Genomic DNA, 26685 nt, shown 5'->3' on the forward strand with positions numbered 1-26685 from the left:
AAATGACAATACTCATGCCACGAGAAAAGCGCTCAAACCCAACCATGTTCTCCGGGCCAGTAGATAGGATGAGCTGAGCCAAGCACAACTGTGTATAGACACCCACACGAGACAACGGGCCAGTGCCCAATCGGGTTGGGGGCAGGCAGAGGGAGGGAGCATGGTAGGAACAAGGGGTGAGGAAGAAGGAACACCAAAGGATCAGGCTGCGAGGCGGCTGGATAGAATCACACAAAGTTAACAATATAGGGTGGCAAGAGGAGATGAAATGACAATACTGACGCCACGAGCAAAGCACTCAAACCCAACTGTGTGCTCCGGGCCGGCAGATATGCTGAGCTGAGCACAATTGTGTAGAAACACTGAAACGAGACAACGGGCCAGTGCCCAGTCAGGGGTGGGCAGAGGGAGGGAGCATGGGAGGAACAAGAGGTGAGGAAGAAGGAAAACCAACTAATCAGACCATGAGGCGGCTGGATGGAACCACACAAAGTTAACAAAACAGGGCAGAAAGCGGAGAGGCAATGACAATACTCATGCCACTAGCAAAGCGCTGAAACCCAACCGTCTGCTCAGGCCGACAGATAGGATGCGTTGAGCCAAGCACACTGGTGTGCATACACCCACACGAGACAGTGGGCCAGTGCCCAATTAGGGTGTGACATGCAGAAGGAGGGAGCAGGGGAGGAACAATGGGTGAGGAAGAAGGAAAACCAACTTATCAGGCCATGAGGTGGTTGGAAGGAATCACACAAAGTCAACAATATGGGGAGGCAAACGAAGAGGAAATGACAATACTCACACCACCAGCAAAGAGCTCAAACCCAACCATTTGCTCCCGGCCGACAGATAGGATGAGCGGAGCCGAGCACAACATTGTACATTCACCCACACGAGACAACGGGCTAGGGCCCAATCAGGGTCGGGGCGTGCAGAGGGAGAGAGCAGGGGAGGAACAAGGGGTGAGGAAGAAGGAAAACCAACTGATAGGCCACGAGGTGGTTGGAAGGAATCACACAAAGTCAACAATATGGGGCGGCAAGCGAAGAGGAAAGGACAATACTCACACCACCAGCAAAGAGCTCAAACCCAACCATTTGCTCCAGGCTGGCAAATAGGATTATCTGAGCTGAGCACAACGGTGTAGATACACCCACACGAGACAACGGGCCAGGGAGGGAGCAGGGGAGGAACAAGGGGTGAGGAAGAAGGAAAACCAAGTGATCAGGCCACGAGGTGGTCGGAAGGAATCACACAAAGTTAACAGTATAGGCCCGCAAGTGGAGAGGAATGTCAATACTCACGCCACGAGCAAAGTGCTCAAACCCAACAGTGTGCTCCAGGCCAGCAGATAGAAAGGTATGTCCCGGTGACCCACCCTGGACACATCTAGTTGCAGCTCAAACAGAAACCCCTCCAAATCAGACCTTAACAGTCTAAGTATAGCGGGAGCTGGCATAGATCCACCTGAGACGCATCCCTACAGGAAATTGCTCTGTTAGTTTTCCATTTAGGCCGTATCTGGCTATTGCCACATTACCATCGTGCAGCGCCTCTAGTATTTCAATGTACCATTCCTGCAGGTCTTCCCTCCTTAATTACTCCATCAACTCCTTATTGACGCAGTTCAAAGCCGCTACCCATTTCTGAATGGAGAGCTCATGATGAGCTGGATGCTGAAGGCTTAAAATGAGATGTAATGTCTGAGAAGGTTGCTCTGTTATGCTGAAAAAAACACCTACCCAGCCTGCATGGGGATCTTTATGCAGAATTCCTAAATTTTGCTACTGGGGACCTAGCCTTGTTGGTGGGTTTGAGGTATGCATAGAAATTAAGGTTTGTTGTTAATTTGAAAAGGTTCATGCAGGTATTGAATAGAGCAGCTGGTTCATGTGTTCCAGAGGTGAATGATGAGGCATGCATGCCATTAAAAGGTTTCCCAGCCAGATATTGGCACGTGCCCATTTCTCAATCAGATCCTCTTTATAGCAGTTATAAATAAGGGTTCCAGATGTATGGTTATTTTTCCCCATCTGTATTCATCCATATTTATTTTTGGGTCATTGTATCAGTATTGATCCACAATTACGTCTTACTCTGTGAAAACACAAGTTGCACCCAGTATTTTTCCACTTTTATTGAGAGGAAAAAATGTAGCGCATGGATGCCTTTAATGGGGCACTCACAGTGCTGGGTTCTTGCACATCAAATCAAGGTATGTTTTCAACATAAAAGCCCACTGCTGCCACTGCTCTTGCGCTGGCATGAGCAACATCTCTGCAGTAATGTATACAGCTTCAAAGGGAAATAATGTCCTCTTTTTCTTTCCTCTTGGTTGTGTCACTTAGCACACCTGGCGCTAATGGGTTAACGGCGCTGTAAAAGGCTGCAGCGCCGTTAACCCATTAGCGCCTGATTACGAGGTCCCTTTGCGGGACCCGACCTCAACGGCTGGTCTACACCAGCTGTTAAAGTAGGGACCCGCAAAGGGACCTTGGTGCTAAGTACGGTACCGCAATTTGCGGTACCGTACTTAGCGCCTTCCCCATTCCCATTGAGACCTATGGGGCAAAAATGGGAATGGGGAAGGGCCATGGAGGAAGGGGGAATTACCGCCCCACCAACCTTGTAAAGGGGTGGTAATTCCCCCTTTCTCCATGGCGGAGTCGGTAAGTTACCGGCCTGGACCATGGTGCTACTAGCACCATGGTTTTCCGCCTGGGTCGTAATGAGGCCCTTTGTGTCTGCAAGGCAGGATTTCCAACATGGAGAGCTAAGCAAAGCACATGCATTTCCATGTTTTACAAGTAACTACTGAAGGAAATAGGGTGTTTTACATCTGTATGTATGTGTAAAAATGGACAACATGTAGCTTTAGTTATAAGTAGCATGTTGGCATACGTGGTGATGCCTTCCGCGCATTGGCATGACTGGTTTAATTCTGCTGGGCATTGGTGCAGCACCATATTTTCATCTTGCTGAATAATAGTTATCAAGCAGTACATGCATTCTTATGCATAGTCTCGTATATCATGTACGTATAATCACCAACCTCTCTTGCCCTCCCACCCAGGCCCCCCATTACGGGGGTTTCCTGTGAGGCACATGTTAAATAGAACTAGTATAGCCTGGTATCCATCTGGGCTGCACCTGAAGTGAAGGGTCCCTCCGTGCATGTCCAGTGCGAGAGACAACACCTATATATTTACTGTAAAAAGAAGACTAGGGGGCCTCATTACACGGAAGGTGGGGGAGGATTACCAGCACCAGTAAGGGCACCGGTGCCGGTAATCCCCACCGCCCTACTATGAGGTCCCTCAGCGGTTCCGTCCTTAACGTGTGGTCAGACCACACGTTAAGGACAGGACCCGCTGAGGGACTTCAGTGCAAATAACTGCCACCTCCCGTGTAATGAGGCCCTAGGAGTCGTAAGGTGACCGTGCGCTATTTAATACTGCTATAGGATATTATTAAAGAAAAGTAGTAGGAAATGGATCTGCAGCATCCACACACTTACACTGGACCCCCTAGAAGGAACCAGGACACATAAATCGTAAGTATTTAGACTGAAGGTGAATCAGATGCGCTGGTCCTGAGTAATCAATTCGTAGATAAATCAATGAAGCTGGTAACACGAGAAAAAGCTTCTTGGGCTTCAAGTCTTGAAAACTGTGTAAGTCTTTATAGTGAAATCAAACAGAAGAGTCTTGAAATTCAACAAAGTCTTTCTCGTGAAATCAAAATAGAAGAATCTTGAAAATCAGCCGACACGTGTTTCGACCCTCACGGTCGTTATCAAGGCTGTGTGATTGGCAATACATAAGTTCAAATTGAAAATGAATATTTTAACATGGCAGAAAGAACAAAATATTACAAAATATGAAATCAAAAACAAGAACATTGTCACATAAAATCAAGAGAGATGGTGTCAAAAAACAATGTCATACCATGATTCAGTAGTGTAGATGAAAAAAGCAGGTTCATGTTGAGAAGTAAACAACCAGATGGCAACACAGTGTAACTCTCACCTGGTATCCACGGGGAAGTCACTTAGCCTGTTCTGACCTCTTACAACCTCGAACCCTTCCCTGGATTCTGACCTCTTATGACCTCGAACCCTTGCCTGGAGTCTACTCGACTGGAGACTGGGCCTTGTTTTCTTGGAAAGTGTGCTCTCCGTCCTGCTTTCAGCGCAGGAGCGCGTTGATTGATGCAGGCTCGTTGCTGCCTAGTTACTTCACTGGCAAGAGTCCGACAGGTATGTATAATGAGTCTTTTGAACAGTTCTCTAACTTCGATCCTTTCCTTCCTTAGATGATGGCCGGCGTCCGGGGATGGCGACGTGCTGCTGAGATGAGTAGCGCTGAAGGTGAGTGAGAGCGCGATGCGCGATACGACCCTTTCATATTTGTATTGCACTGAGTTCTTTTTCTGTGTCTTTTCGGTGCTGCAACGTTTTCAGCATGGATGCCGGTTATGAAGAAGAAATGCTGTGAGTAAGCGCAGTATGCGGCGCCTCTAGATGTTTCCGCGCTAACCTGGAGTGTCTTTTCCCTCTTGCAGATTGATGAGAAGTTCCGGAGACAGAGCGGCTGGGATTCAGGTAAGCGTTTGAAGCTCGTACAGTCTTTAAAACTAAGCAAAGATTTGCTGACTGCTTACTAATGCCTTTTTTCTATTCTTTTCCCTTTTCCTTAGGAAGCAGCATGCCGGGATGGGAATGACACCGCCGAAGATGCCCGCAGAACAGAAGGAGCGATGAATGATGGGCAGAAGCGCCGCAAGGTAAGGCTGTTCCTAACAGTGTTCTTGTTCTTGCAGGAGCTGAGCGCAGAAGAAAGATGCAGGCCTGCTGGAGACCAATCCGAACACGGTAAGTGTCACACTGCAGGTGCAGAAAACACAAAGCATGTTTCTCATTATGGGCGTGGCTTAAATAGTCTCTGGGTATCCCAGGTGTCTCTGGGCTGAACCACACCCAAAAGACTAGACTGCACATGCAGTTCTGGGAACTGAAATTTGTGGGGGCATCCATCTTGTCCCCATCAATGCACTGCAAGCCCAATCCCCAATGTTATCCTATGGGAGTGAGTGAGTCTGGTGCCACAAGTGCCAAGTCTGACTCCAAGTGGGTCTTTGGAGGGATGGAGAGGCCCTTGAGGGCCATGTAGGTGATTGTGGCCTGGCTCCAGCCTGACATCTTGGAGGGCTGGGGACATGAGGGGCGGGAATCATGACAGCACTCCCTCCCAAGGCCCCTCTCAAGGTGGCTCTTATGTCTGGTCCTGGTTTGTTTGGATGGTTTTGATTAAATCGTCTAAGCAAGCGAGGTGCATGGATGTATTCACAAGGCTCCCATGTCCTGTCTTGTGGACCATACCCCTTCCAGTCTACTAAGTAGTATAATTTGGATCTGACGTACTTTGAATCCAGGATGTCCTTGGCTTCGAATTCTGGCTCCCTGGCGACTACTACTGGCTGCGGTGGCGTTGCTACCCCGGTCCCAAGTTGAAAAGGTTTAAGGAGACACACATGGAACACAGGATGAATCTGCATGTTTAACGGCAGAGCTAGTCTGACCGCCACAGGATTAATCACAGAGGTGACGGTGAATGGACCCAGGTATCTTGGACAGAAAGTTCGGGTTCCTTTAATGGACACGTGTTTAGACTCCAGCCAGACTTCGTCTCTCACTTGGTGGTGGGGGGCCTTTGCTCGTGTTGATCAGCAAAATTCTTTTGCCGATTCTTAGCTTGAAGTAGGTGTTCAGCTGCCCTTTTAAAGGTTTGAGAAATGGTTGTGTGCAAGGTTTTGACTGCTGGCATTTCCAGGGTTGTAGGAACGTCCAACTCAGAAGTACGTGCCTGCCATACATGGTATAAAAGGGTGTCTGCCCAGTGCTGGTGTGTAGGGAATTATTATAAGCATATTCAGCTATCCATAATAGGTTGAACCAGCTTCCTTCAGCTTGTGTAACATGCAACGCAGATACTGCTTGAGCATCTGATTTGTCCTCCCATTTTGACCATCCGTTTGGGGATGGTGACTGGTGGATAGCCGGATGTCGATCTGGGCCATAGAGCAGCATTTTCTCCAGAAGTTAGATACGAATTGAGTACCTCGGTCTGAGACCAAAACTGAAGGAAACCCATGGAGCCGTACGATGCCTTCAAGAAATACCTTTGCCAAAGTGGAAGCATTTGGGAGCCCCTTAAGAGGAATGAAATGTGCCATTTTTGAAAATAGGTCCACGACCACAAGAATAGTGTTAAACCCTTGACTGGGTGGTAAGTCAGTAATAAAATCGAGGGACAATGTGTGCCAGGGTTCTGGTGGGATTTCCAATGGTTGTAATAGCCCAGTCGGTTTCTGCTTGGATGACTTGTTTTGAGCACACACTCCACAAGATAGGATGAATTGGATAATGTCTTTACGCCACGTGGGCCACCAATAATTTCGTTTTACCTTGGCTAGGCTTTTAGCGATTCGGGGGTGGCCCTCGATCAAGGAATCATGATAACCGGACATGACTTGTTCTCGTAGTTCTTGGTTTGGTAAGAATAAACGATTCCTGAAGTAGGGCAACTGATCCTTTCTCATGTAATGTTCTCCTTGTGCACTCCACGCTTGTAATTGCTCCGGACTCATCAGGTTTTGGATTTCTTCATGTAATTCTTTCTGAGTTATGGTTGCTGTGATTCCTAGGAGCTTGTCACTCGGGATGATTGCTATTGGGTCAGGGGTCTGATACCCTTGCTCTTCCACCCCCATACGGGAAAGGGCATCGGCCTTCCCGTTTTTCACCCCTGGTCGAAATGTAATCTTGTAGTCATATTCAGCAAAAAAAAGAGCCCAATGTAGTTGTCGTGAGGATTGGGCCTTTGCCGTTTTTAGGTACTGGAGGTTCCGGTGGTCAGTTATTACGGTGATTGTGTGTCTGGTGCCCAAGAGGTAGTGCCGCCATGCCTTAAAGGCTGACTTAATGGCCAGGAGTTCTTTGTCTGTGATAGCGTAATTGAGTTCAGGGGGTGTGAATTTACGGGACCAGAAGGCAACAGGGTGTAACTGGCCCGTTTCGGGGTCCTTTTGTGAGAGGACGGCTCCCATAGCCATGCTTGAGGCATCTTTTTCCACCAGGTATGGGAGATCAGGGCGAGGGTGGCGTAAGATTGGGGCAGATGTGAATCTTGCTTTGAGTTCCTGGAAAGCTTCCTCAGCTTCTGTTGTCCACTGGAACATTTTGTTGCTTTTCCTTAGCAATGACGTGATGGGATGCACGATTTGCGAAAATCCTGGGATGAACCGGCGCTAGAAGTTTGCAAAACCCAGCATACTTTGAAGCCCCTTGAATGAATTTGGGGATGGCCAGTTTAGGATAGCATCTACCTTGTGTACATCCATTTGGATTCCATTCGGGCTGAGAATAAAGCCCAGGAATTCCACCTCGGAGACATGGAATGAGCACTTTTCGAGCTTGGCGTAGAGCGGGTGTTGACGGAGTTTCTCCAATACGGATCAGACGTGTTTAACGTGGTCCTGCTTTGATGCGGAATATACTAGAATATCGTCGATGTACACTAGAGCACAGACATCAATCAATTCCCGTAGGACATCGTTCATGAAGTATTGAAATGCTGCAGGTGCGTTGCAAAGGCCAAAGGGCATTACTTGATATTCTTACAAGCCGTATTTGGTGCAAAAAGCAGTTTTCCATTCGTCCCCCTGTATTACGCGAACAAGGTGATATGCCCCCCTCAGGTCTAGTTTTGTGTAGATTTGGGCATCTTTGACTTGATCAAGCAATTCAGGGATCAGTGGCAGGGGGTAGCGTTTTTTTGCGGTAATCTGGTTCTGTGTGCGATAGTCGATGCACGTTCTCAAGTGCCCCTCCTTTTTCGGTACGAAGAATAGAGGACTGGCTGCTGGAGACTTCGAGGGACGGATGAACCCGTTGGCCAGGTATTGGTCAAGATAGGCCTTCAGGTGCTGGTTTTCTGGTTCCATGAGTTCGTAAATTCGCCCACAAGGGATTTGTGCGCTGGGTAGCAGGTCGATTTGGCAATCGTATGGTCTATGCGGTGGCAGGGTATTAGCCTGTTCTTTCTGAAAGACATCTTGAAAGTCCTGATATTCACTTGGTAGGGTGCCGATTGCCACAGTCGCAAGTGTGGAGGTTCTGGTGTCTATTGGTTGTTTCTCTTGGTGATAACATGTGTGGGCACAAGTCTCGGGAGAGGTCAATTCTTTTGCTCGCCAATTGATTCGAGGATTGTGAGCTACCAACCATGGCGTTCCCAAAATCAACCGGAACTGTGGTGCCTTAATGAGGTCGAAAACAATAGATTCTTGGTGTTCATCCTGGCACAGAAGGGTTAAAGCTGCAGTGCATTGGGATACTGGACCAGAAGCTATTTCTGTGCCGTCGACAGTGGTAACAGTGTCGGTGGTTGATTTAGGGCGTAACGGAAGCCCCATCTTTGCCGCAAGATCCTGGTCGATGTAATTCCCAATGGCTCCACTGTCAATGTACGCTCTTACTGCGTGCATCCGAGATGGTTTTTGGTGATTGATCAAGACGACAGATAGTGCAAAATGGTAGGTCTGTAGTTCACTTTCTTCGCTCGACAAGTGGTCCCCTACACTTGCCGGGCTGGGGAGTTTACCGATTCCTTGATTGGGGAGTTTTCCGATTCCTTGATGGTATCTTCCTTGTCCGTGGCCCCTACCGTCCTCCTCGGTGGCTTCACAGGGCACTCTTTAAGGAAATGACCTGACCTTCCACAGTACAGACATAACTGCTTCTGTCTCCTTTTATCCCTTTCCGCTTTAGTCAAGGGGGATCTGACCCCCCCGATTTGCATTGGTTCTCCTGAACCTTCTGTTGTGCGGGCAATATTGTCCTTTGAATGCACATACATAGGGCGATGGTCCGGTCTGGTTCGATCTGCACTTCGGTCCTGCAACCTATGATCCAGTTGAAGAACAAGGTCAATGAATTCTGAGCAGTCTTTCGGGGGGTTCACTGCTTGTGTGAGAACATCCTTGAGCTCCCCCCGCAACCCCTGATGAAATAACATGGTTCTCTTCTCCACTGGCCATTCTGCTTCAACTATGAGTCTATTGAACGTGGCTATGTATGTTAATAGGTCGCGATTCCCTTGGCGTAGGGACAAAAGTTGTTGTCTAATGCCTGCCCATGAGTACGACGGGCGAACAGCTTTTCCATCTCCTGCTGAAAGCCCCTGAAGTCATGCAGCAAAGGATCATCTTGGGCCACAAAGGGTACAGACCAGTCCGTGGTGCTACCACTCAGGTAGAATAGCACAAAAGCAACCCATGATTGGTCATTCGGAAAGGCCCCTGGTCTACAAAGGAAGTGCATATGGCACTGGTTCATGAACGTTGCAAACCTCTTGGGATCCCCAGTAAATCTTTCAGGCGGGGCCAAGGGAACTGCCCCAGGAAGGGTTATCTGAACGGGATTGGCTGATGGTGCTGGCATCGAGGGCATGCTTCCCAGCAATGGTGCATGCCCTGCTTGTGACTGGAAAAGTTGCCGGCTTAAATCATCAGTGCGTTCTTTGGCTACTATCAGCTCTCTCCTCAGGGTGTTGGTCTCCTGCCTGGCTGCATGTACTTCGGAATATAGCTGCCCCAACATGTGGGCTAACTGGTCGGTTTCTGACGTTTCCATGACGCCCAGGTGGATTTTGATGTGAGGCTTTGTGTTCTGTAACGCTCACCTGGTATCCACAGGGATGTCACTCAGCCTGTTCTGACCTCTTACGACCTCCAACCCTTCCCTGAAGTCTACTCGACTGGAAACTGGGCCTTGTTTTCTTGGAAAGTGTGCTCTCCGTTCTGCTTTCAGCGCAGGGGCGCGTTGATTGATGCAGGCTCGTTGCTGCCTAGTTACTTCACTGGCAAGAGTCCGACAGGTAAGTGTAATGAGTCTTTTGAATAGTTCTCTAACATCATTCCTTTCCTTCCTTAGATGAGGGGCAGCGTCCGGGGATGGCGACGTGCTGCTGAGATGAGTAGCGCTGAAGGTGAGTGAGAGTGCGATGCGCGATGCGACCCTTTCGTATTTGTATTGAACTGAGTTCTTTTTCTGTGTCTTTTAGGTGCTGCGACGTTTTCAGCGTGGATGCTGGTTATGAAGAAGAAATGCGGTGAGTAAGCGCGGTATGCGGCGCCTCTAGATGTTTCCACGCTAACCTGGAGTGTCTTTTCCCTCTTGCAGATGGATGAGAAGTTCCGGAGACAGAGTTCCCCAAGAGCGGCTGGGATTCAGGTAAGCGTTTGAAGCTCGTACAGTCTTTAAAAATAAGCGAAGATTTGCTGAATGCTTACTAATGCCTTTTTTCTGTTCTTTTCCCTTTTCCTCAGGAAGCGGCGTGCCGGGATGGGAATGACACCGCCGAAGATTCCCACAGAACAGAAGGAGCGATGAATGATGGGCAGAAGCGCCGCAAGGTAAGGCTGTTCCTAACGGTGTTCTTGTTCTTGCAGGAGCTGAGCGCAGAAGAAAGATGCAGGCCTACTGGAGAACGATCCGAACATTGTGAGTGTCATGCTGCAGGTGCAGAAAACACAAAGCATGTTTCTCAGCCTGGGCGTGGCTTAAATAGTCTCTGGGTATCCCAGGTGTCTCTGGGCTGAACCACACCCAAAAGACTAGACTGCACATGCAGTTCTGGGAACCTTAATATGGGGGGGCATCCATCTTGTCCCCATCAATGCACTACAAGTCCAATCCCCAATGTTATTCTATGGGAGTGAGTGAGTCTGGTGCCACAAGCGCCAAGTCTGACTCCAAGTGGGTCTCTGGAGGGATGGAGAGGCCCTCGAGGGCCATGTAGGTGATCATGGCCTGGCTCCAGCCTGACATCTTGGAGGGTTGGCGACATGAGGGGCAGGAATCATGACATACAGAGAGTAAAGTGAAAACATTGGGCCTCATTACGACCCAGGCGGTAAGTTACCGCCTGGGCCGTGACTTTACCACCATGGCGTAAACTACGTTTACGCCATGGTGGTTGGCGGACTTACCGCCCCATTCCGACCTTGGCGGGGCGGTAAGTCCCCAATCCCCATTTACCCTTCCCCATTCCCATTTTTGCCCCATAGGGCATAATGGGAGTGGGGAAGGCGTTAATTACGCCACCGTAAATTACGGTGGCGTAATTAACTCCATGGTCCCTTAGCGCCATGGATTTTAACACCTGCTAAAAGCAGGTGTTAAAAGCTCCATGGCGCTAAGGGACCTCGTACTCAGGCGGTAAGGGTCGGCGCTGTTTACGCTGCCGTAAACCCCTTACCGCCTGGGTCGTAATGAGGCCCATTGTATTGATTTATTGGTCACAGAGATGTGTAAAAATGACCAATTTAAGGTGAATGTATTAACATGTTTGAGACCCCACATACTACCTTCAATCAAAAGGTGTGGCTATGGGTGCTAAATTTGCGCCTGCATTGGCAAATCTCTTCATGTCTCATTATGAAGAGACTCACATACTTAACAAATCAGAATACCAAGACCAACTTATCTGTTGGAAGTGTTACATTGATGATATTTTGACAATCTGGAATGGTTCCACTACTGCTTTCGACCAATTTGTTGCACATGCTAACCTTAACACCTTTGGCATTACTCTGTCTGGGCACTGTAACCCTTCGAACATCACTTTTCATGACCTTGAGATGTTTGTTGTAAACAACACATTACAAACTAAGACATTTAGAAAACCCACTGCAGTTAATGCTATACTTCACACCAAAAGTTGCCACCAGAAATCTACCATACTTAATATCCCTAAGGGTGAATTTTATAGGGCAAGAAGAAATTGCTCTAGAGATACAGATTATGCTGACAAATGCATTAAGTTGATTGAACGTTTCAAACAAAGGGGTTATCTGCACAAAACAGTGCTTTCTGCTTCCCAGCAATATTCTGTGACCAAACCGTGAGGGTCGAAACACGTGCCGACTGATTTTCAAGATTCTTCTATTTTGATTTCACGATAAAGACTTTGTTGAATTTCAAGACTCTTCTGCTTGATTTCACTATAAAGACTTACACAATTTTCAAGACTTGAAGCCCAAGAAGCGTTTTCTTGTGTTACCAGCCTCATTTATTTATCTACAAATTGATTACTCAGGACCAGCGCATCTGATTCACCTTCAATCTAAATACTGACATCTATATATAAGCACAAGTGGAGTGCTGTTATATCAGTTAAACCTGGCCCTCTCTTCGGGGGGGCCGAGCTAGTGCCCTGCTCTGCCCCTCATTACGAAAACCATACAAAGGAAACAATTGAAGTCAACCCTGTATCACTGAGTCAAGTAGATTCTTACAGTAGAAAAATTGACTTGTCAAAATACAAAACAAATACAGACCTCCTGTTGTTCTACATGTTTGATACCCTTGTAATTGACCAAACTTGACATCCTTCTCCACCACAGTCCCAGTGACACAAAATAGTCACAAACTCCATTGATTCCATTTCACCGCTTATCATCATAAGCATTGCAATCCAATCTAACCACAAGAATCTGACTGCATTGTGCTGCTCTGAACTCAGTCAGTACCATTGCCAACATGTCATTGACAGTCAGGACCATGCAGCCTTCCGCTGTGATCCCATGCAGGCCTAACTACGCTCCCCCCTTAGCCGAGTAAGAGGGAGAAGGACATGCATTCCTGTGTGGTCCCCTCATAGGACTGCAGGCACAAGCTTGCCTGACAGTCAAATGTAGATTCAGAGTGATCATTTGCATTCATGAGTAGCAGGGCTGGGAGAACCAGAGGTCCCCCACACCAAAGGAGAGAAGCCATGGAAGAAGAAGGTAGCCACCTCGATGGGGCCATCTGACGCCAACAGGCAGTCACACCATCTATAGACTTAGCCCCATAGCCACAGGCCAAACACACATTAATCAGACTACAGAAATTACACAAGGATGGGAGACAGAGCCAAGACCCAGCGTTCAATCCAAATAAATCCTCTTAGGTGATCCTTGTGAAACCCTCATTGTCCCCATTGAAGATAGAGCCGGGGTATAAATCGAGGCAGGACCTTCTCTTAGGGACACATCTAGAGATGTGGCAGTTGGACACAAGTGAGCAGTGCAGAGATGGCGAAAGACGAGCAGGAAGGAAGGTATTGGGAAGGAGGAAGGACAGGAGAGAGATGAAGAAGGAGGGAAAGGAAGGCATTGAGGAGGGTAAGAACAGGTAAGAGGCAGAAGGAGGAAACAGAAGGTATACTAAGTCATTGGAAAGGCAGGAGAGTGTCATGAGGAAGAGAAATTAAAACAGGCAGAGGAGGAGAGCAAAGGACATTGAAGACAGAGGAAGTTGGTGGACAAAAGAGAGGTAGGTTGACACTAAGAAACTGGCATTGGAGAAGCAAAGGGGGACAAATGCTGCAAAGTGGAAGGAGTGCAGAGAGGTAGAAGGAGTGATCAGGTGTTCCAGGGCTGTAGTGCAGCTAAGGGACCACGGAAACAGAGTCTGAAAGCCTGGTCGTCTTGCACCAGGAGACTGGTACAGACAAAGCCAAAAGACCTAAAAGAAGCACAGAAGTAGAGAGCAATAAAGAGGCAGCCACAGTGTGGGTTCTGGTGGAACTAGTAAGTCACAAAGGATGCCTGAGTTTCAGTCGCTTAGTTCCAGGGATCCATTGAGAAGCTGAGGCAGGAGGGCTCTGGACCTGAAGTACTAAACCGCCCTTAGCTAGGGGGTCTGCACAATGACCACAACCTGGGGCTCGACCAGAGAAAGATGGTGAAGAAATCACTAGTCTTCCGAGAGCCAAGTGACCGAAGCCCGGGAAGGTCAATATTAACCAGCAACCGCTAGAGTGGGACTCCGGTCCAATGAGGTCCGAGAACTATAAGTGACTTGGTATACCTTAGCAGGAGACCGGAATCCTGACCACAAAGTGTTATAAAGTAGAATTTCCAGTCTGCCAGGGTCTCCTTGTATGTAGGAATAGGTTGACTAACCCCAGTACGGGGCACAACTAAGGAGGGCTTCCTTTCCGAAAGAAGTGCCTCTTAAGGTATGAGGCATTTAGGTGCAGAGGGCTTGGATAAAAAGGTAAGTTGCAGATGACACGGATAAAAAGGCAGACGGATATCGACCAACTCCGTTTCAGGCTGCAAAGGAAACAGAAGAATTGCTAGCATGAAACTCCAGACCTGTCATCTTCCTACCCTTCTACCCTTCTTTAAACACTTGTGTATAGGTGCGTTATAAATGCCATATCATCTCATATCATACCTGTATCAAGCCATGAATTCCACCTAAGAACGAAGGGCTGCTTAAGTAGAAAGGTCCACAGACCAGACAACCGCCTGGTGAGGCAAATGTGCAGGAGAAGGACATAAATGCACAGCCACCTGACTCTGATGCCACGAGGGATCGGAGAGGGAACCCCCAAACCCAGGTGGTGGTCAAAAACCAGTCCAAGTTCCTTAGTCCTGTGCAAGAGTTCCAGAAGGAAAGGGGAAGCACCAGTCTCTATTCACACTTCCAGGCAATCCAGGAGCAGACAGGAGTCAGAAAACCAAACGGCAAAACAATCCCTAAACGTAATCCGAATCAATCCAGGGACAGGCAGGAGTCAACCAACCACGCGGCAAAGGCAGTGACAAATCTTAATCCGAAGCAAAACAGAGGAAGGCATAGGTCAGAAATGTGGGCGTTTGATAGCAGTAATAAATTCATCGCGTAGTCGAAGACAAGGTTAAAATAGTCTGAATATTATTTCACAATACCAGGTGATCTAAATTAGCAAGAATCCGAAAGATACCTACACTCTTCCTTGTTTTAAGAAGTGCGGTTGTTCTCTCCAGTGCTGTAAATGCCCAGAATGTACTGGGGGAACTCCCCTCCCTTTTGCAACTGTGGAGGGCTCAGGGGTTTGTCAGTGGTGTGGGAGGGACTGGGGTGGTGGAGCTAGGTGTCGAATGATGTGCATGCCCTGAATATAACATGCTGGCTACTTTGCATAAACACAAAGGGTCTGATTCGCAGAATGCTTTCCTATGGGATTGCACCATTATAAAACACCTCCATGAATCAGGCCCAAAGTGTATTTTGGGAACATACGAATGACCACCAATTTATCAAACATGTCCATGCTAGTAATTCAAACGTCCACTCCTTCTGAGCATGCAATGCACACTTGGTATGGTGCTCATTTCCTCAGCCAGAATAGTCACCCTGACAGTTAAATGTGTGCAAAGCATGAGACATATATACAGCTTTGAACAGCGTCATTCCCTAAATTTGTTGTTGAGCAAAAGACAACTTTTAGATGCAGTCTGTGAAAATGTGCACTGCTCAACTGCATGAGACATGGCGTTCGGGAGACTCACAACAGTCAGGGGCAGAGAGCTTCCTCAACCCGGAGGGGATTTGGGCTTCATGTCTACATGGAACAGCGCTCTGGTAAAACCGTTTTTGCCGGAGCACAGCACCGTCTTGTTCTGGCCCAATTCCTCCCCTGCTTCTCTCCCTTTGTTATGCCGGAGATTGCTGGCTTCCGAAAGCAAAAGCATTCCCATTAGCTGCGTGTGATCTGTGTGATGATGTAGCATTCTTACGGTGCTGAAGCGAGGCCTCCTGGGAAAAGTAGTCTGAGGGGGCCCTAGCTGTCCCAAGCGCCCGGGTATTTTTTTGTACCAAGGCCTGATAATCCCAGCCCATGCACATGAAGCCTGACAAAATGAATAAGGGCAGGGGTGGACTGGGAACCAAAAGAGGCCCTGGAAATTATGTTCAAAGTAGCCGTATATTACACATTTCCAGCAAGCCCCACCCTTTTCCTATGAGAACATTTGGAAATAAAATAGGTTACCACACAAAAAAGGCCTAGGGTGCAGAGGACTGCAAGGACATCTCCAGAGTTCCCCATAGGTCAGTCCTTCCCTGAATCAGAGGATTGCATAAAGTAATGGGTAGAATTTAAGAAATTACTTACATGTGGCAGTGCAGTTTCAGTAGAGTGAGCAGGGTGAAAAAAGAATGTAGTGGAGGAGAAAGTGAGTTACAATCAAGCTATAGATGAAAATAAACAGTATGTTCAAGAACTTGAGAGAAAGGGAAAAAGAGAGGCTGGATGGCAATGTGAAGGAAAAGAGGGGCTGAGCGAAGGTTACTTAAGAATTGGTCGATAAAATGGCATGTTTAAAAGGAAGAGGAAAAGGGCCGGAGGAAAAAGCGGAGTGAAGACAGAAGTCATGTAAGGATGAAATTTAGTTCACTAACGGCCTCATTACGGGTATGACGGTGTGGGAAAAATTGGTGGTACTGTAGTGGTAACTCATTTATGGCTGCATTACAGGCAATTTACCACAACGCTGTACTACAACTTTGGTGGTAAGGTGGAGGGTTTTCCTCCAGGGAAATGCTGGAGCTAAATAAATCCTCCAGCTTATCGCCAAACAATGGCAACATCGGTAGAATTATCACTGGCGGAATTCCCACCAGTGGCAATTCCACTGAAAATGGGGACTAACACTGTCTCCCACCACTTGTAATACTGCAGTAAATCCGCAAGACCAAGTGACAGGAACGGTAATTCCGTCTGGCAGTATATCAGGGGATTTACCACCAAAATGCAGCCAAACTTGTAACGAGGCCCTACGTACTGAAAGCACAGCAGTGAATACTTGAGTCTGGAAGCACCTTATCATCATACTCGGGTTGGCCATTCATAAGTTCCAGAACAGGTGGCCTAGAAGACCTGGTACCAGGATTTACAGGTTTAAACTCAGATGCATGAAACTTTGGATATATTTGAGGAGATGGTGGCAATTTCAAACACTTTTACCAGATGAATGGTTCAAAGTAAATTAAACTGTACTACAAACTGTGACTGCCACTTGCAACAGCCTGTCAATCTGACATTTCTTGTAAATAATCATATTTTATCTACTTTCTGAATAGATTGTGGATAGGTCCCTCTTACTGTCAGCATCCTCTTATGTTCGGCTTTCGGGTTGGTCAGATTCTGAGTAATACTTGCAATGGTCTGTTTGAGCATGGTATGTATATCAGTCGTGGTTTGGTTATCTACTGGGTCAGTGCAAATGGGTGGTATGCATGGGTGAAATCTCAGATTACAATAAAAAAGAGAGCATGCTATATAGCAATGCTCAGCATTATGGTAGTAAGACTCTGCCAGACATACAACGTGTACCCATCCATCTTGCGAAGTCCCAAAACATTGTAAAAACATTTAATTCCCCAATTCACCCCTTTTGTTCTGTCCATCTGTCTATGGGTTATAACCAGAGGATAACCTATGATTAGTATCAGAAAAAACTGCACAAAATGGGAAATTGCCTGTAGGCCCATATCTGAAGTCAAGATGGTGGGGAGGCCAATTAAGTGGACTATTTATTGCAGGAAAATCCAGGCCCACATATCTGCTGATGGTGTTCCTAAGAAGGAAATTAAAATGACTAAGGGCCTCATTACGAAATACTGTCAAATGGTATTACCATTATCGCATGCGGTACACATGTGGTAACTTGGTGGATCTGCATGATTCAGTGTCATGTGAACTATTTGGTTATTCCCCATTTTTGATATCCATAGGACTGCATGGAGGAATGCTGGACTGTTGCATGCGGTAATATTGCATCCACTAATGCTTTTGTAAGGCGGTAGCTTCCGGTACACAAAAGCAGACAGAATTGAAGAGTTTCCAGCAGGAATCTCGTAATTTGGCAGAGCGTTAAAACAGGTCATATTCAGAAATGTTTCATGTTTTACCCTTACTACCACAATCGTAATCAGGACCTAAGCTTTGTTAACAGGTCTACGACTGCAGAAATGGCGTAAACACCTTTTAGCGGTTGGTAAATTGGTAAAAAAGTCGATGTTAAGGGAATGCCATGGAAGATATGTTGTGGTTAATGGTAGAAATACACTTTTGGTCTTTATTTAAAGGCTCTTTTGTATAGCAGATGTCACAATTAGAAACATATCTTTCAATGGGCCTCATTACGACCCAGGCGGTAGAGTGATAACGGCGCTGGTAGTGCTGCCGGCGCCGTTATCACTCTACCGCCACATTATGAGTTCTGCTCGCGTGGCCGCTCTTCACGCCTGGTCAGATCAGACGTGCAGAGTGGCACCCGCTAGCAGAACAGGATGGGAGCTCAAATGGGAATGGGGGCATACCGGGTCCGGCGAATGGGAATTACCGGGCCCGCAAAGGTCGGAATGGCCCAGTAATTCCCATTTTTCGGGACACAAGTTTTGGGGTAGCCATGCCAGTAAAAACGGCATGGCTACCACCAAACTCGTAATGAGGCCCAATGTCTTGGTTAATAGGGTCCGTCCAGCAATGCGTCTTGGGGTGGTTTAGTGATCTTATTTCCTAAATCAACATCCTGCTAACCTAGTTATGCCCCTAGGTAAGACCTGTTCTTGTAGCCGGGCAGTGGGGAGTAATAGAGCGATCTGGAAATAAGTGACCCGTTCGTTGCCTATTTCTTGCTTTGCCTGTATGTCCTGTTCTAAAAAGGCTCATCTATTGTAAAGCCTATCCAACATTTCGCACATATAGCAGGCGGAGGTTCGGGTTTAGTGTCATTTTCGACAGCACTTCCCAGATTGCATGATAAAGTCTCAGCCTTTCCATCTGACAGTCCGGAAGATAAGCAATCGTGAAATTATAATCAGTAAACAACGGACGCCACTGCAGCTCAAGAGCTGACAAGCATTGAGCAGTTTTTCGAAAGGAAAGGTTGTTTATGATAAGTTAAATCAGCTCAGTGTATCTGGCGCCCCAAAGATAGTGGGGCAGATTGTCAGATTTATTTTGTGGCGCAAATTAGAGATGGTCAAGAAATGTGCTTTTATTAAATGTGCAGGCCATCTTATTCCCAAAGTTGATCCGCCCATTTTGTGGGAAGGAGTGAACAGTAGCGGCCATTTTATTCCCAAAGTTGATCCAGCCATTTTGTGGGAAGGAGTGAACAGTAGCGGCCATTTTATTCCCAAAGTTGATCCAGCCATTTTGTGGGAAGGAGTGAACAGTAGCGCAGACATGCTCTGGCTTCAATACCTAAAATATTGCAGGCTGGAAGCACCCTGGGAGCACATTTTACAGTGACAGGCAGTCAATATACTATCCTGCTCGCAGAGCATACGACACAGCATGCAAGGTCTGCACATTGGGGAAGAGTCTCAAAAGGATTCTGACACTATACTCGGCAACAACTGATGCAGTAGGTATTTTGCAACAGCATAAAGTCCTCTCAGCTGGTGTAGGCTGTGAGACGTGGCCTGTTTGTGTGTGGCCCACTCGGTACCTGTAAGTGTTTTGGAGGGGTAGCAATGCATATTGTTTCCTACGGGCTAGATGAAGCTGTTGCCACCACTTCAGGGGGCCGGGCAGGCCTGTGCTCGCCCTCACATTGGTGTCTCCTAGCCACATAGAGTACAGTAAGCTCCTCTGGCGTGGCGGTCTCCTCCTCATCTTCCCCTTTAAGTGGTGGCATGTCGGGATCACTTAATAACTTAAGGGGATGCCAGGAAATTAAACAAGAGAGGGGGGAGCAAACCTGGTGTATATAAGCAAAAGAATACTAACAGCTCCCTGTCTCTTTAGGATTAGGGTAAAAATCTCAAGGGTTTACGAAGACTAAAAACCAGTCTATGGGCCTCATTACACGGAAGGCGGTAATGGTTAACGGCCACCTTTAATGGTAACGGTGACCGTTAACCATTACCGCCTTACTACGAGTTCCCTTAGCGGGTTGGTGCTTTAACGCCTGCTTTTTGCAGGCGTTAAAAACCAACCCGCTAAGGGACCTCGGAGCTAATTACGGCACCGCAAAATTGCGGTGCCGTAATTAGCGCCTTCCCCATTCCCATAGAGCCCTATGGGGCAGAAATGGGAATGGGGAAGGGCAATGGCGGAAGGGGGATTTACCGCCCCTCCAACCTTGGAATGGGGCGGTTAATCCCCTTTCCGCCAAGGCGGTGCCGGTATTTTACCGGCATGAGCCATGGCGCTAATAGCGCCATGGCTCACCGCCTTCCGTGTAATGAGGCCCTATGTTATGCTCCATGTGACTAGGTTAACATTGTTGACGGAGTATTCAACCTCACAAAGTTAACTGTCATCAATATAGTGATAAAAATTACCTTTTATCGAAGAGAAAACACTTTAAAAGAATACATGTTCAATTAAAAACCGTAATAAAGTGACTCATGCTGACTAAAGTGACCAGTGCAGTGCCTGACACCTTATCAGTGACTTTCAAGTGGGAATACACCAAAATACAAATGTTTCACAGGTCAAAATATCCACACAAGAATTGTGTTACAGAACACAATTCTGATTATACACAAACCATGTTCGTCAATCTGATAGGCAGTACATGTATGGGGATAATCCCTATTGTTTTAACAATCAATATTGACATGTGTAAATATTCAAACCACATACTATGGTATTGACAATACCATAGTATGTGTTGTTTGACCTGTGAAACTTTTGTATTTTAGTATATTCGCACTTAAAAGTCACTGATAAGGTGTTTAGTCAGCATGAGTCACTTTATCACGGTTTTAAATTGAACATGTATTCTTTTAAAGTGTTTTTTTATTCAATAAAAGGTCATTTTAATTAATATATTGATGACAGTTAACTTTATGGAGCATAACAGGCTGATTTTTAGTCTTCGTAACCCCTAGAGATTTTTACATAATCCTAAAGAGACAGGGAGCTATTAGTATTGTTTGGCATGTCAGGATCAACATCCATGTAATTGACTTTATTTGCATTTGTCTGGAAAATGAAATGGTCAAATGTCTGAGATGTTAGCAAACGATACATGTCATTTAGCTCAGTAGTCATGGGTGCTCCACAGCAAGCATAGCTCTAAAGATGTTTTGCCTATTTTCCCACCTCCTGGTGTTCATATGTGCACATTGCTTTCTGTTCACACAAAGTGCATAATGATCCACGTGTCTTCCCAAGAACATTGACGTCAAAGAGTGCAGTCTGTGAGGCTCTGAATGCAGTGGCATGGCACAGAATCTGGGGGCCCCCCTGCAAGCCAGACTGAGGCCCCCCACCCCGACCACAAATCACTTTGTGCCACACTCTGGGCCGGCCTACATTACCACGATGGCATAATACGCACAAAGAGGTATGCCGCATACTGCACTCGGAGAAACATATATATATATACATGTTTTAATGTATTATACAGCACACTTTCTGAGAAAAATTTGCTAAAAAGCCAGAGCGTTTGCAATTGTTTCGTGGGGTAACACCAATCCAAAGATCCAATACATGCAAGTCACCAACAGTGCACAGGAAAATTAATGCTTCAATTAATTTAATGCCTTGCTATTAAAAATGCCATGCCAAAATGAAAACATGTCCAACTGGCTGAACAATGTAGACCAGTCTAGTAGACACATAATAACATATTACAGTAAAGCATGCCAGGCCACATTTACACATACCTAGACTGATTGCACCAAAATGCCAGTCGAAGCAATAACACTTATCATGGTTGTTTTATCACAGATGCCCAGAAAAATATACAATGCCACAGTAGGAAACGGCTAGACTGGCAGCACCCAAATGCCAATCTAGCCATGTCATTACACTTGGCAAGGATGCTTTAGCAGAGATGCCCAGTTAAATAAAAGAAAGGTTACCTTGTAGCGGCCCTGATCACCCAGGCAGTAATGAGAGTACACTATGAACAATTGATCATGGTCCCAACGGAGGATAGACTTGGATGCAGTACTGAAATGATATGCCACCCAAAATATGCAATTACCAAAAATATATATAGTCTTTTTAATATACTACAATCACTAAAACATAATCAAATGTGTATAACATGTAGTAATGAAGATTGGCAGCAAGTAATCAAGGCATAAACACAAGCAGTGGCGCAACACCCTTGAGCCGACTGGGCTTTAGCCCTCTCGTCCAACCCCCTGAAATTATGGGCTACATTGACTTGACCTGGCTGCCGGACAGAACAGGACACAGATGTTAAACGGCGGCTGGGGTTTGCCGTTAACAAAGGCCTGGCAATTACTAATGTAAAGCATTTCACTGTTAGTTCCAGCATTCAAATGCATACTTTTTTAGGTCATTTAACTTGTGATGTGGGTTTAGTACTTGCTTGCCAGAGGAGTGATTAGATGTGTAGAAAGGGGATAGGAGACAGTTCATTCTCATAGCAGTCCATAAGTGGGTGCTTTCAGACTTAAAGGAGAGAGTTAACGGCTTGTAACATTGAAGCTGCACTAGAATAGTCTCATTAGAATGCATAAAGAAGTTAGATGCCCCCACACAAATATGTTTGCCTCCACCACCCATGAAGTTAGTTCCTTTCCCAACATTTGATGGGTTAGCCCCCCGCCGAAATGTAGGTTTCATTGGACCCCTGAACACAGACACACACACACACACAGCATTCACCATACACAAAGGCATACCCAGCCACTAATACATTTAAGTGTGCACTCTTCCACCATACACAAAACAAAAGAGGTGCTGGCTGGAAGGTTTGGAATTAATCCTAACCTCTGGCATTGCTCTGGGCAACCCTTTAGACCACCGTTCTTCACCTGCCAAGCCATTACAAAAGGGGAAAGACCATGTGCAAATCAGGCTTGGTCCACCCCAAAAGGGGCAGTCCAGCCCAAACTTCTTGGTCACATCCCTTCTGCATGAGACCACAACCATCCCCAAACATGTTTCGGCCTCGTTGGGCCTCATCAGTGAGGATTAGCTTGGCTCTCTAGGACCAGCAGGCACGGGACGCATGTCTGGACATACCCATCCCACTTGGGGGGACTTGCACAAAACAATAGAGGTGATGGCTGGAAGGTTTCAAATTAATCCTAACCTCTGGTATTGCCCTGGGAAACCCTCCAGAACATTGTTCTTTGCCTGCCAAGCCATTACAGAGCAGTTTGTGATACTCACCTTCATCAGGGAAGACTGTGATACCTGATAGACCAGCTTGGCTACGATCCCGCTGACAGCTCTTGCGAGCCTGCTTCACACATCCATGCCCCTATTATTCTTCAGTGATTCCATCTTCATTACCCTTGGAATCCCGGGCCGCTGGCATCTGGATGGGGGTCTGCTGTAAAGGTTCCGTGCAGATCACCCTTGAGCCTTTGTCAACGGTGGTGATACCATCATCCCACTCCAAGATGGCAGCTGGAAGTACGACGCATGTCAACAACACACATCTTTGATGTGCAGCGTCTACGCCGTTCTCTGAAGATATCTGTTGCTCTGTGCGTCTCAAAACTATTAGTGAATGGACGCTCTCTTCCTTCAGTGTTTCCTGTCACCCCCCACCTCCTTATCCAGGCTGTTGTCTTGTCTTCTCACCCCGGTCCTCCTTTTTCCTCTTCATCTTCCTTGTTCCCTGGTTTCCCTTGGCTATTCTTCAAACCATCCATCTTCTTCACCCTGGGCTGATTCACTGGGCTCGGCTTTGGGATGTATCTGCTACGGCTTCTCGTCACGTCAGTTTCCTCGCTTTCATTGCAGATTTGTTCTCCATGGTCCATGTTTTCAAAAAAAGCTCAGCACAGCTTTGTCCCACCCCAAAAGGGGTAGACCAGCCCGAACTGCTTGGTCACATCCATTCTGCACGAGACCACAAGGATTCCCAAAAATGTTTCAGCTGTTTTGGGCCGCATAGGGAACCAAGCTGCACCTCACTGAGGAGGCCCAACAAGGCTGAAACATGTCTGAGGTTGCTTGTGTTTCCGTGCAGAGGGGACCTGGCCTAGCAGTTCGGGCTGGACGGCTACCATTGGCGGCAGTACCAGACTGATTTGCATATTATGGACCCCTTTTTCAATGGTGCAGACAGGCTAATAAACGGTGGTGTGGCAGGTTGCCCAGAGCAATGCCAGTGGTTCAGATTTATTCAAAACCTTCCACCCATCCCTTTTGTGGTTGTAGTTTGTCTCCCTATGCGAGAGGGGGTGTACCCAAACATGGTTCCCTTGCTTGCTGTGCCATAGGGAACCAAGCTGCACCTCACTGAGGAGGCCCAACTAGGCCAAACAGGTTTGTGGTTGCTTGTTTTTCCATGCAGAGGGGACCAAGCCTAGCAGTTCAGGCCGGGCTGCTACCATTGGTGGCAGTACCTGACTGCTTTGCATATTTTGGACCCCTTTTGAAATGGCGCAGACAAGGTAATAAACAGTGGTGTGGAAGGTTGCCCTGAGCAATGCCAGTGGTTCAGATTTCTTCAAAACCTTCCAAAAAACGATTTCATTTTTTCTTGTCTTAAAATGCTTCATTTTTGTTTAAATTAACAAAGGGGGTCCTGGGAGTCCCTCTGCCAGACATTAGTCCTGGTTACGAGAGACTTACCCAGAGTCTTTAGCTCACTATCTTTCACAGAGAAGAAATTTCCCAAACATATCAGTCTTTGTCCTGCCCTGGGGCAGTCCAGCACCGAAATGCTAGGCAATTCTCCTCTGAACAAGAGTACCAACAGCATCCCCAGACAAGGTTTTCGGTCTGGTTGGACCTCATCAGTAGGGAGGAGCTGTGCCTCTCTAAGAATAGTGAGCAAGGGGTCCACGTCTGGATTCCCCTAGTAACTTAGGGTGAAACCCAAAGTTACTTAAATATGCCAATTAATAAGGGGGGTCCTGGGAGTCCCTCTGCCAGACATTAGTCCTGGTTACGAGAGACTTACCCAGAGTCTTTAGCTCACTATCTTTCACAGAGAAGAAATTTCCCAAACATATCAGTCTTTATCCTGCCCTGGGGCAGTCCAGCACCGAAATGCTAGGCAGTTCTCCTCTGAACAAGAGTACCAACAGCATCCCCAGACACGTGTTTCGGTCTGGTTGGACCTCATCAGTAGGGAGGAGCTGTGCCTCTCTAAGAATAGTGAGCAAGGGGTCCACGTCTGGATTCCCCTAGTAACTTAAACTTAGGGTGAAACCCAAAGTTACTTAAATATGCAAATTAACAAGGGGGGTCCTGGGAGTCCCTCTGCCAGACATTAGTCCTGGTTACGAGAGACTTACCCAGAGTCTTTAGCTCACTATCTTTCACAGAGAAGAAATTTCCCAAACATATCAGTCTTTGTCCTGCCCTGGGGCGGTCCAGCACCGAAATGCTAGGCAATTCTCCTCTGAACAAGAGTACCAACAGCATCCCCAGACACGTGTTTCGGTCTGGTTGGACCTCATCAGTAGGGAGGAGCTGTGCCTCTCTAAGAATAGTGAGCAAGGGGTCCACGTCTGGATTCCCCTAGTAATTTAGGGTGAAACCCAAAGTTACTTAAATATGCAAATTAACAAGGGGGTCCTGGGAGTCCCTCTGCCAGACATTAGTCCTGGTTACGAGAGACTTACCCAGAGTCTTTAGCTCACTATCTTTCACAGAGAAGAAATTTCCCAAACATATCAGTCTTTGTCCTGCCCTGGGGCAGTCCAGCACCGAAATGCTAGGCAATTCTCCTCTGAACAAGAGTACCAACAGCATCCCCAGACACGTGTTTCGGTCTGGTTGGACCTCATTTTTGTTTAGTCACAGGGGCCCCCTCCCAGGACATGTGGTAGTAGGCCCCCACTCTGCATGGGGGGCTGCAGGGGCCCCCACTATGCCAGTGTCTGAATGTCACAGTGCATGTCAACGGATCATTTTCCTGGAGGATGGGATTTTGCTGTACAGTTTATGGTGTGTCAATGTGTGATATTTACCCTGTGACAGCGAGTACATCTATCCAATGACCTCTCACATCCACTGTTCATGCTCACACAGGTCAATATTTTCTCAGTATGGCTTACCTGGCAATTTTGCAGCTGTAGCTGTTCCACCAATTGCTTCCACTGCAACTAGGTCTATCAGGGCTGCCAAGTTTCAATCCACTATGGTCACAGTGTGCATTTCAGATGGTCCTCTATTGGTGTCACTGGCATAGGTGTGCATATCTGACAGCTTTTTCTTTGTTTGGTGCTTCATGTTCCACCAGCGCTTCTTGATTTCTTTCATAGGTCTCAAGATACTGTGATGTATCCGATGGAGTCATCACTATTTTCCCAGCAGTGATCTCCTCCCATGTGGCCAGGGGATGGCAGCCGCGCTACCTGATCCTGACCCTGGGGACAGCTATATGAGGTAGGATCACATGGGGGAGACAACCTCCAGGCAGATGTCATGGCTTCATTGGATGAAACATAGTATCCCCCATTTTCCACTGGGGATAACCCTCCCATATCTAATACCCTCACAGCCTATTATCATACGTCTACTCATCCTCCTATGAAGGTTAGTGAAAACCTTTTCCCAAGATCCATAGGCCAACCTTCCAACTCTGATCTGCCATGTGAAACATATGAAGCTGTTGTCTCCATTTCCACCTATCATTCACCCAAAACTGACTTGCCCTTGAAAATGTTTATCCAAGTTTATCATGCAAATTGTCAAGAATGGACTTCCTTTCCCAGAATTACCAAAATACTGGGACGAGGAGGAGGAACTGAGCAATGCAGAGCGAAGGAGGCCACAAGCCCAACAAGCGCTCTAGTTGTTTACACACACACACACACACACACACTTGTGACCGGTAAATTTAAAGAGCAGAATCAGAGAGTCGAGGTGAGCTGCTGGCGAGAAAGTGCTGCGC

This window comes from Ambystoma mexicanum, chromosome 10 (genome assembly GCF_040938575.1).
Source record: "Ambystoma mexicanum isolate Mex_15411 chromosome 10, UKY_AmexF1_1, whole genome shotgun sequence".
NCBI classification, from domain to species: Eukaryota; Metazoa; Chordata; class Amphibia; order Caudata; family Ambystomatidae; genus Ambystoma; species Ambystoma mexicanum.